The sequence below is a fragment of the Trichechus manatus genome, unplaced genomic scaffold, assembly GCF_000243295.1.
Source record: "Trichechus manatus latirostris isolate Lorelei unplaced genomic scaffold, TriManLat1.0 scaffold00100, whole genome shotgun sequence".
Lineage (NCBI taxonomy): Eukaryota > Metazoa > Chordata > Mammalia > Sirenia > Trichechidae > Trichechus > Trichechus manatus.
The window spans coordinates 2,232,376-2,240,348 of NW_004444036.1; the positions used below are offsets into that span (position 1 = coordinate 2,232,376).

General features: G+C 38.0%; 1 protein-coding gene across 1 annotated transcript in view; it reads right to left on the reverse strand.

Moving 5' to 3' along the window:
• SCML2 (Scm polycomb group protein like 2) overlaps positions 1-7,223 on the reverse strand; it is an 85,914-nt gene extending 78,691 nt beyond the window's left edge. The window contains exon 1 of the mRNA XM_023737252.1: positions 7,161-7,223. The gene's annotated coding sequence lies outside the window, so the exon portion shown is untranslated. The remainder of the gene's footprint in view (positions 1-7,160) is intronic.
• Positions 7,224-7,973: the final 750 nt, after the last annotated feature.

Consider the following 7,973-nt stretch of genomic DNA (forward strand, 5'->3'; position numbering starts at 1 on the left):
AGGACAGAGTAGAACTGCCCCATAGAGTTTCCAAGGAGCAGCTGGTGGATTTGAACTGCCGACCTTTTGGTTAGCAGCTGAGCTCTTAACCACTGTGCCACCAGGCCCCGACATGTTATACATACGGTATGAAGCATGTTGTTAGTTGCCATCGAGTTGATTCTGATTCATGCATAATGTTTTGCACTTTGCTTTTTTTTAAAACTTAATCAACCTCAGAGATTTTTCCATTAAAAAAAAAAAACTGGGCTTGATTCCATCTCTGGATAATGTGAAGCCAGCATTACATCACAGTGCAGATAGGCATGCAGCAGAGCGTCAAGAGTATGGACACTGGACTCAGACCTGCCTATTTCCAATCTAGCTCTGCCTCTTACTAGCTATACGACCCTGAGCAAGTCATTTCACTTTCTCAGCCTCAGTTCCTTCATCTACAAAATGGAGGGAGTACAGGTAGTTCTTATGACGTATTCAAGTTATGACAAACTGTACTTATGACCGTCCGTTTTTTATTTTTGTACATGTTATCATTAGTAATATGAACTACATACAATGTTGTAGCACATAATTTGCTGATGTTATCATTCTTATGCCAGCCCCCAGAGACAAATGAAAAAAGCAATAATAATGAAAACTAAAAAAAAAAATGAAGTATTCGACTTATGTCAGAACGGAACCCTATCATAAGTCGGTGACTACCAATAATACATACGGTACTAGGTATTTTGAGAAATGAATGAGTAGCATACATGTAAGTCACTCAATAAATGGTATATTTTATTATTATAGAACTAAAGGTCATAGTTGTACCCAAACTTATGAATACTGAATAACTTTGTCAAAAATGAAAACTGAGAACTATGGCTCCAAAATTAAACTGACCAGGATATCTCTCTCAGTGACCTAGCACTAACCTGACAATCAGTAGACCCAAGGTTCTAACTGAAGCTCTACCACCATATGATCTTGGATCACATTTAAAAAAAAAAAAAAAAAAAGAACTAAACAAAACATGAATGGGAAAAAAAATCTGACCAAGATGTTGTGAAGGCGTCAATGCCCCAGGAGGAAAGGAGTATAAGTTGAAAACAATGACTGGGAAGCTAAAACCACCTCACATTTATACCCCAAAGAACTAAGACTCTTCCATAAACCAGTTACATTTGTACAAAAAAAAAAAAAAAAAAAGACATTGTAAAATACTTAATCCGTCTCCCTAATATAACTTGATTTTTTAAAAAAAATAATCTCTCCCTGTTGTGTCTGAACGGGCAGTAATTTGAGCTGGCAAATCCTTATACCCGTGCTCTAAATATGGTCATTTTCTATCACATTGCTAGCCAATGACCATATGTAGCATTTATCATTTGGAGTCTTAATTTTTTTCTTTTTTCACACGGCAAAACTTTTAGTCTCCCTTGACAAAACTGTTCAGCTTCACTGCTCATAAGCTGACCCTATCAGTAACAGGGAAAATATGCAAAGCTCGAGGCTTTACTAATTTAGATTTGACTCCTTTACAACAATCCCACAGCTTAATACTCTGTCAAGAGCCAAAATAGTCAGAAAGTCTTAGCTAAGCCCGAGGTCCCAGTTTGCCTCTGTATCTTGTCCTCATTGACAGACAGGAGGTTATTCTCTCAGAGTAAGATAGGTGTACCTACGTAACCTTGTGATCTGATTATGTTATTCACAGATGCCCAGGGTCCCTCTTCTTGTTTGTCGTCTATTCTATTCTAGTCCATACATTAGACCCAACACCTTCTGGCACACTGAATATAATCTTTATGAGCCCCCTGGTCTTCTCCAGAGTAATTCCAAATCACAGTGTCTTCCACCAGCGCTAGGCTTGGGTTTACAAGCTAGGTGGAGAAGACAGGCAAAATATATGGAGCTGAAAGTTTCTCAGTTGAATGACCAGCACTCTCAGCTAAATGATCAGCACCCAGTATTTCACAGCATTTATCACAACTGTTAATGTCTATCTTCCCCACCCCACCCCCCAAGCTCAAAGAGGGCAGGAATCATGTTTGTCTTGTTCATCACTAGATTCCCATAGTAAACTGCCAGTATGTGCCAGGCACAGTCATAGGTATTACAGATGCAGCAGTTAATAAAATAGACAAAACTCCTGGCCCTCTAAGAGCTTACCTTCTAGAGGTCACTCACTGATTTTTAAGATGAGATGTTAGGGTCCAAGCCCTGAGAAATATTTGCAGCTGTCAATTCAATTAAGTAATCTCATTTTTTCAAATCAAAAGTTTGAGAATTTTGAAGTAATGATTTTAACCTTTTAAGAATACATTTTTAAAAACTTATCTGTGTTCCTTGAAATCAATGTTTCTGAATTAAAAAAAAAAGCTTTCTAAATACTTAAGCTATTTTATACATACATGGGTAAATCCTATTCGTTAATATACAAAAGGATCAGTTTCTGCATTTGGAAAAGATCAACTGTCAAACAAGATGCTAGGGAGGCAATCAATATGCCTATAAATAAGGTGGGGGAGTGGATATTGCATGATAAACATTCTTTTTTTCATTTGAAGCCATAAAAATTTGCAGTCTTCTGACTGCCTCAAATTAAAGCTGGCCTAAAGCCTTTATTTAAAAATGGTAATTTTGTACCATTGCATCCAAGTCTGATCTTTCTATTGGTATTATTTCTTCAAAGCCCACGACTACCAAACATTGTTTGAAACTATAATTCAATATGTCCTAAAAAATTTCTTATGTATAGTTGGAAGTTCTCCCCCAAAAGGGTTTTATCTTCTGTTGTTTTCCTGGTTGTCTGTAGTTTTGCAGGAGGAGTGGGATGGGGAGGGAAAAAGTTATGAAGTCCATTGCTATGTGGAGTTGAACTCCACATCTTCACCTATACATTGAAAGCCTTACCATCAATATGGTAGAAAGATCTAGAAAGAGGAATGGATTGAATTATAGATCTCAAAGCCTTACATACACACAGCAAGCACTTACTCAATCTGAATCTTTCTTCCCTCACTTGTCTAGGATCCTAGATATAAAGCTTACTACAAGAGACCCACCACCCAGAAATAATTCAATTACATCTTTACAATTTGCCACAATCCAATTCCCACCCCCAATATCAAGTAGTTGTAACAGATGCCATGGTCATTAGCACGAGGAAACAATAGTGAGAAATTGATAAAAACTACATCCCTTTGTATTAGCTAGGGGTGGGTAGGAGGGAAAGATGGCAGGTGTTCCAGCAAGGTTAACAGCACGAGCAGAGAGACCCAGAGGCATGGAACAACATGACAAGCTCAGGATTTGCAAGCAGTGCTGTATGGCTACATATGGCTGAGCAGCAGGAGACAAAGCCTGAGAGACATGCAGTGGCCACATCATTAAAGACTGTGCACTAAACTCAGAAAATCCTGGTATACCGTGAAAGCTATAGGGAGGCACTGAAGGATTTTAATGGATGAAATTTGAGATTTAGAAAAATCATTCTGGGAGCAGTACGGGGAAGGGCCAGAATGGAAGCAGGCCTACAGTAGGGACTAGTACAATAATTTATGAGACACTTGATAAGAGACTGAACTAAGGCAGTAGTAGAAAAATGGAGTAGGCAGGAAAAACAAAAGTAGTGTTAAAGGAGAGGAGTATCTAAGACCTGAATGAGCAAGCAAAGGATAATCACTGTTTCTGGCTTGGGCAACTGAACGATGGTGGTGGTATAATGCACCAAGTCAGAAACGTAGGACCTAGTTTGGAGGGTAGGGAAAAGATAAGTGTGGTTCAGGACAAGGTAGTTTTGAGGTACCTATAGGACAATGAAGTAGACCTGCTGGTACAGTGGTTAAGCGCTTGGCTGGGAACCAAAAGGCCAGTGGTTCAAACCCACCAGCTGCTCTGCGGGAGAAAGGTGTGGCAGTTTGCTTCCATAAAGATTAAAGCCTTGGAAATCCTATAAGGCAGTTCTACTCTGTCCTTTAGAGTTGCTATGAGTCGGAATTGAAGTGATGGCAGAAGGTTTTTTTTTTTTTTTTTAAATAAGACAATGACTTGGATGTACTCCTGTTCAACCAATTAAGGTCTGTAGCTAAGAAAAAAAGTGTAGGCAGGACACAGATTTGGGAAACTTTAGCAAATAAACAGGGGTTGAAATATAAACTTCAGAATAAGTCACCCAGAAAGAATGTATACAGTGAGAAGAGCAGAGGTCTGAGGACAGAATTCTCAGGTGTTGACATTTAAATGATCAGATGAGGCTGACTGTAGGTCAAAAACTGTTCAATATTGACAATTTCATATGGTTCAAACTTAACAAAAATGATAAACCAAAAAATTAGGTAGAAGATGTCAAGAAGAGTGGTAACAAAAAGCAAAGGAAGAGAGTTTGGGAGCAGTGAGTAGTATGGAATAATCTAGAGATGGCCAGTAAAATATGGACCAAAATGTGTCTACTCAATTTGGCAACACAGAGGTTGACTGAATTTATCAGTAACAGTTTCACCCAAGGGGTGGAGATGAAGTCCAAGTTACAGGAAATGGAGGAAGAACTGGAAGTGAGGAAAGGGCGCCCATGAAAACAAGAAGCTGGGCTGTGAAAAGAAGGGAGAGAGGGGCTAGAGGGCTGAAGAGAGGTTACTTTTTATTTTTTTTAACTGCTTTTAGGAGAAGTACATTTTTAAAATGTGAGAGTTTTGAATAAGTTCAGTGGCTATGGAAAAAGCCAGTAGAGAGAGATTAAAGAATTAAAAGAAGATTTAAAGCAAGGTCCTTGAGAGGGTAGGAAAGGCTGGGACCCAGGACAGGGGACATTTCTGCCCTCCCCTCCCCACTAGAGACAGAAGGATGGGAAAAAGAAAAAAAATAGAGAGGGCCAGTCACAAAACACTGCATATTTTTATTATTCCATTTATATAAAACATCCAGAATAGGCAAATCTGTAGAGATAAAAAGTAGATTAGTGGTTGCCTAGGGTTGGGAGAAGAGGGAGAATGGGGAATGACTACTAATGGGTACAGTGTTTCTTTTTGGAGTGATGAAAATGTTCGAAACTGATTATAGTACTGGTTGCACAACTCTGTGAATATACTGAAAATCATCGAATTGTACATTTTAAATTAGTAAATTGTATGGTATGTGAATTATATCTCAATAAAGCTTTTATATTAACAAAAAAAAAAGATGGAGAGGACTTTGTGGGGATGAGGAGGTACGTTCTAACCTAATGGCCTCCATAGGGGGTTGGAGGGAAGAACTGAAAAACAAAAAAGACCAATGGGAAAGGAAGCTAAGGAAGCACTGAGGGCCCAACTACAGTGAGAGATTCTATGGGATGACCTCTACAGGAAGGAGCCCTAGTGGTGCAACGCTTAATCACTAGGCTGCTAACCAAAAAGTTGGCGGTTCAAACCCACCCAGCAGCTTCGCAGGAGAAAGACCTAGAGAACCCTATGGGCCAGTTCTACTCTGTCATCTGTCACATGGGTTCACTATGAGTCAGAACCGACTCGATGGTACCTTACAACACGTGTCTACTCTATAGGCAACCTTTGTGTGAGAAGAGAAAATCATGGGGTGAACTATCCTAGGATTGGGGCGGCAAAGCAGGTACAACAGAAAGACATAGGGCAAGAGGTCTGCCTGGAAATCTCTGGTAAGTACAATAGTTTGCTATAGTTTTTTTTTTTTTTAAATTCAGCCTTTTATGTGCATATGAATTAAGGAAATGTTCTCATTTTCCTTAAGGGTAGGGGCAGTGGGTTAGATTCTATCTCCTGAGTCCCTGATGTGGCACTATATGTATGTTGTTCATAATGAGGAGCTTAAACCATGAATTAATAACTCAGGGTTAATAAATAAAGTTAACGTTTTACTAAACGTTTACAATTCACCTAAGCATTATGTTACCAAAACCAAAAACCAAACTCGCTGCCCTGAGTCGATTCCGACTCATAGCGACCCTATAGGACAGAGCAGAATTGCACCATAGGGTTTCCAAGGAGCGCCTAGTGGATTCGAACCGCCAACCTTTTGGTTAGCAGCCGTAGCACTTAACCACTACACCACCAGGGTTTCCAAGCATTATGTTAGGTGTTTTATATTCATTTTTTCCATTAAATCCTAATAGCCCCATGAGGTAAGTGCTATTATTATCTTTGTGCAACAAAGGAGGAAAAAGGCTAAGACACATCGAGTAATTTTCTAAGGTCACACGGCCAGTAAGGAGTGAGGCCAGGATTCCAGAACAGGCCTCCCTAAGCTCTTAACCACTGCCTTCTGACCATCAAGAAAGGATTTTCACAGTGATTCTGATGTTAGAAGAGGGCTTTTTTATTAATAATCAAATTATTTTAAATTGGTAATAGATGGTAATTAATAACTGGATGTCTATAATCTGTCAAAATTTGCACTGAAATACACAATTATCTTTTTTACTTAATCCTAAACCAATTTATCTCTAAGCAAAAACAGAGTAAAATTTTCAAAATAAGATATAATTTTTACCTTTCCTAATGCTTAGATTTTATATTTAGAAGAATGTATTGTACATATACTGTACCAAAAGCAATAAGAAAAGAGTTCATATTAACACTGAGCGTGGAATAAAAATATGTTGTATTAAACTACTTTAAAACCTACCATTTTGCATGTGCTGTCGCAGAATGGGGTGAGCGGTTAGGGTCACATAACAATGTATGTAAAAAAAAACAATTTCTGTATGGGAGACTAACTTGAAATGTAAACTTCATTTAATTACAACAATAAAAAAAAAAAAAAACCCTACCATTTTGTGATGGGAAATTTGGCAGTGATTATGGGTGATGATCGCACAACATGATTAATACAATCGATATCACTAAATTGTACACCTGAAAAATGTTAAATTGGCAAATGTTGTGTTATGTATCTTATCACAACAATTTTAAAAAAGTGTGAAAGGGGTAGCTATCACACAGAAAACCACTGATGAAACTTGTACCTTGATTGCTCAGGGAGGACTAAGTGGTTGCGAGATAGGGATAGGAAGACGAGTCTTTCCCTAGTGTATATCCTTTTGTGTCTTTTGAATTTTGAACATTGTGAATCTTATTTACCGAAAATTTAAATACAAGAAATGTAAAAATCAAATTACAAATAAATAAGTAAGGGCCAAAGGTAAAAAACAAACAAACAAAACCTACCAGTTTGCACGGAAGATGTGCTTGAGGGAGGACTTCTATCTTGATTCTCCTTCTTAACATCCATCGAATCTAAAAAAACATAATAATAATTAGCAATAATGGATGGTCACAATAGTTTGAAAGGGCACTTTGAAAAAATATAAACTAAATCTATTTTCTAATATTAACCAGTTTTAATTTTATAATAGCTTCATTTTCTACACAGGACTTATCACTTTCTAATATACTAGGTATGTTATAGGAGTCCCTGGGTAGCACAAACCGTTAAGTGCTCAGCTACTAACCGAAAGGTTGGCAGTTCAAATCCACCGAGGCACCTGGGAAGAAAGGCCTGGCGATCTACTTCTGAAAAGTCATAGCCATTGAAAACTCCATGGAGCCCAGTTCTACTCTGAAACACATGGGGTTGCCGTGAGTTGGAACTGACTCAACAGCAACTGGTTTCTGGTTTTTGTTTTTGTTTTTATTTAACTTTATAATTTCCTCACTTATTTTGTTCATTGTATGTCTCCCCCCAACTGAATGTAAGCTCCAAAAGGGCAAGGACTTATTTATTTTATTTTGTCTGTTTTGTTCACTGTAGTAACCTTGGTGCCTAGTACAGGAACTAGCATGCAGAACACTCTGAAGCATGTGTTGGATGAAATGAATCAACAAATGAAACTAGCTATCTTTACAATATTAATACTGGCTCTAGAAATAAAGTAGATGCTTTTGAGAATTCAAATATAAAAGGGATGCTAAACTACAACATAATAATGAGATAAATGAATGTGTTTCAACAGTCTAGGCAGAGTTTCTTCTCTGTCCCAA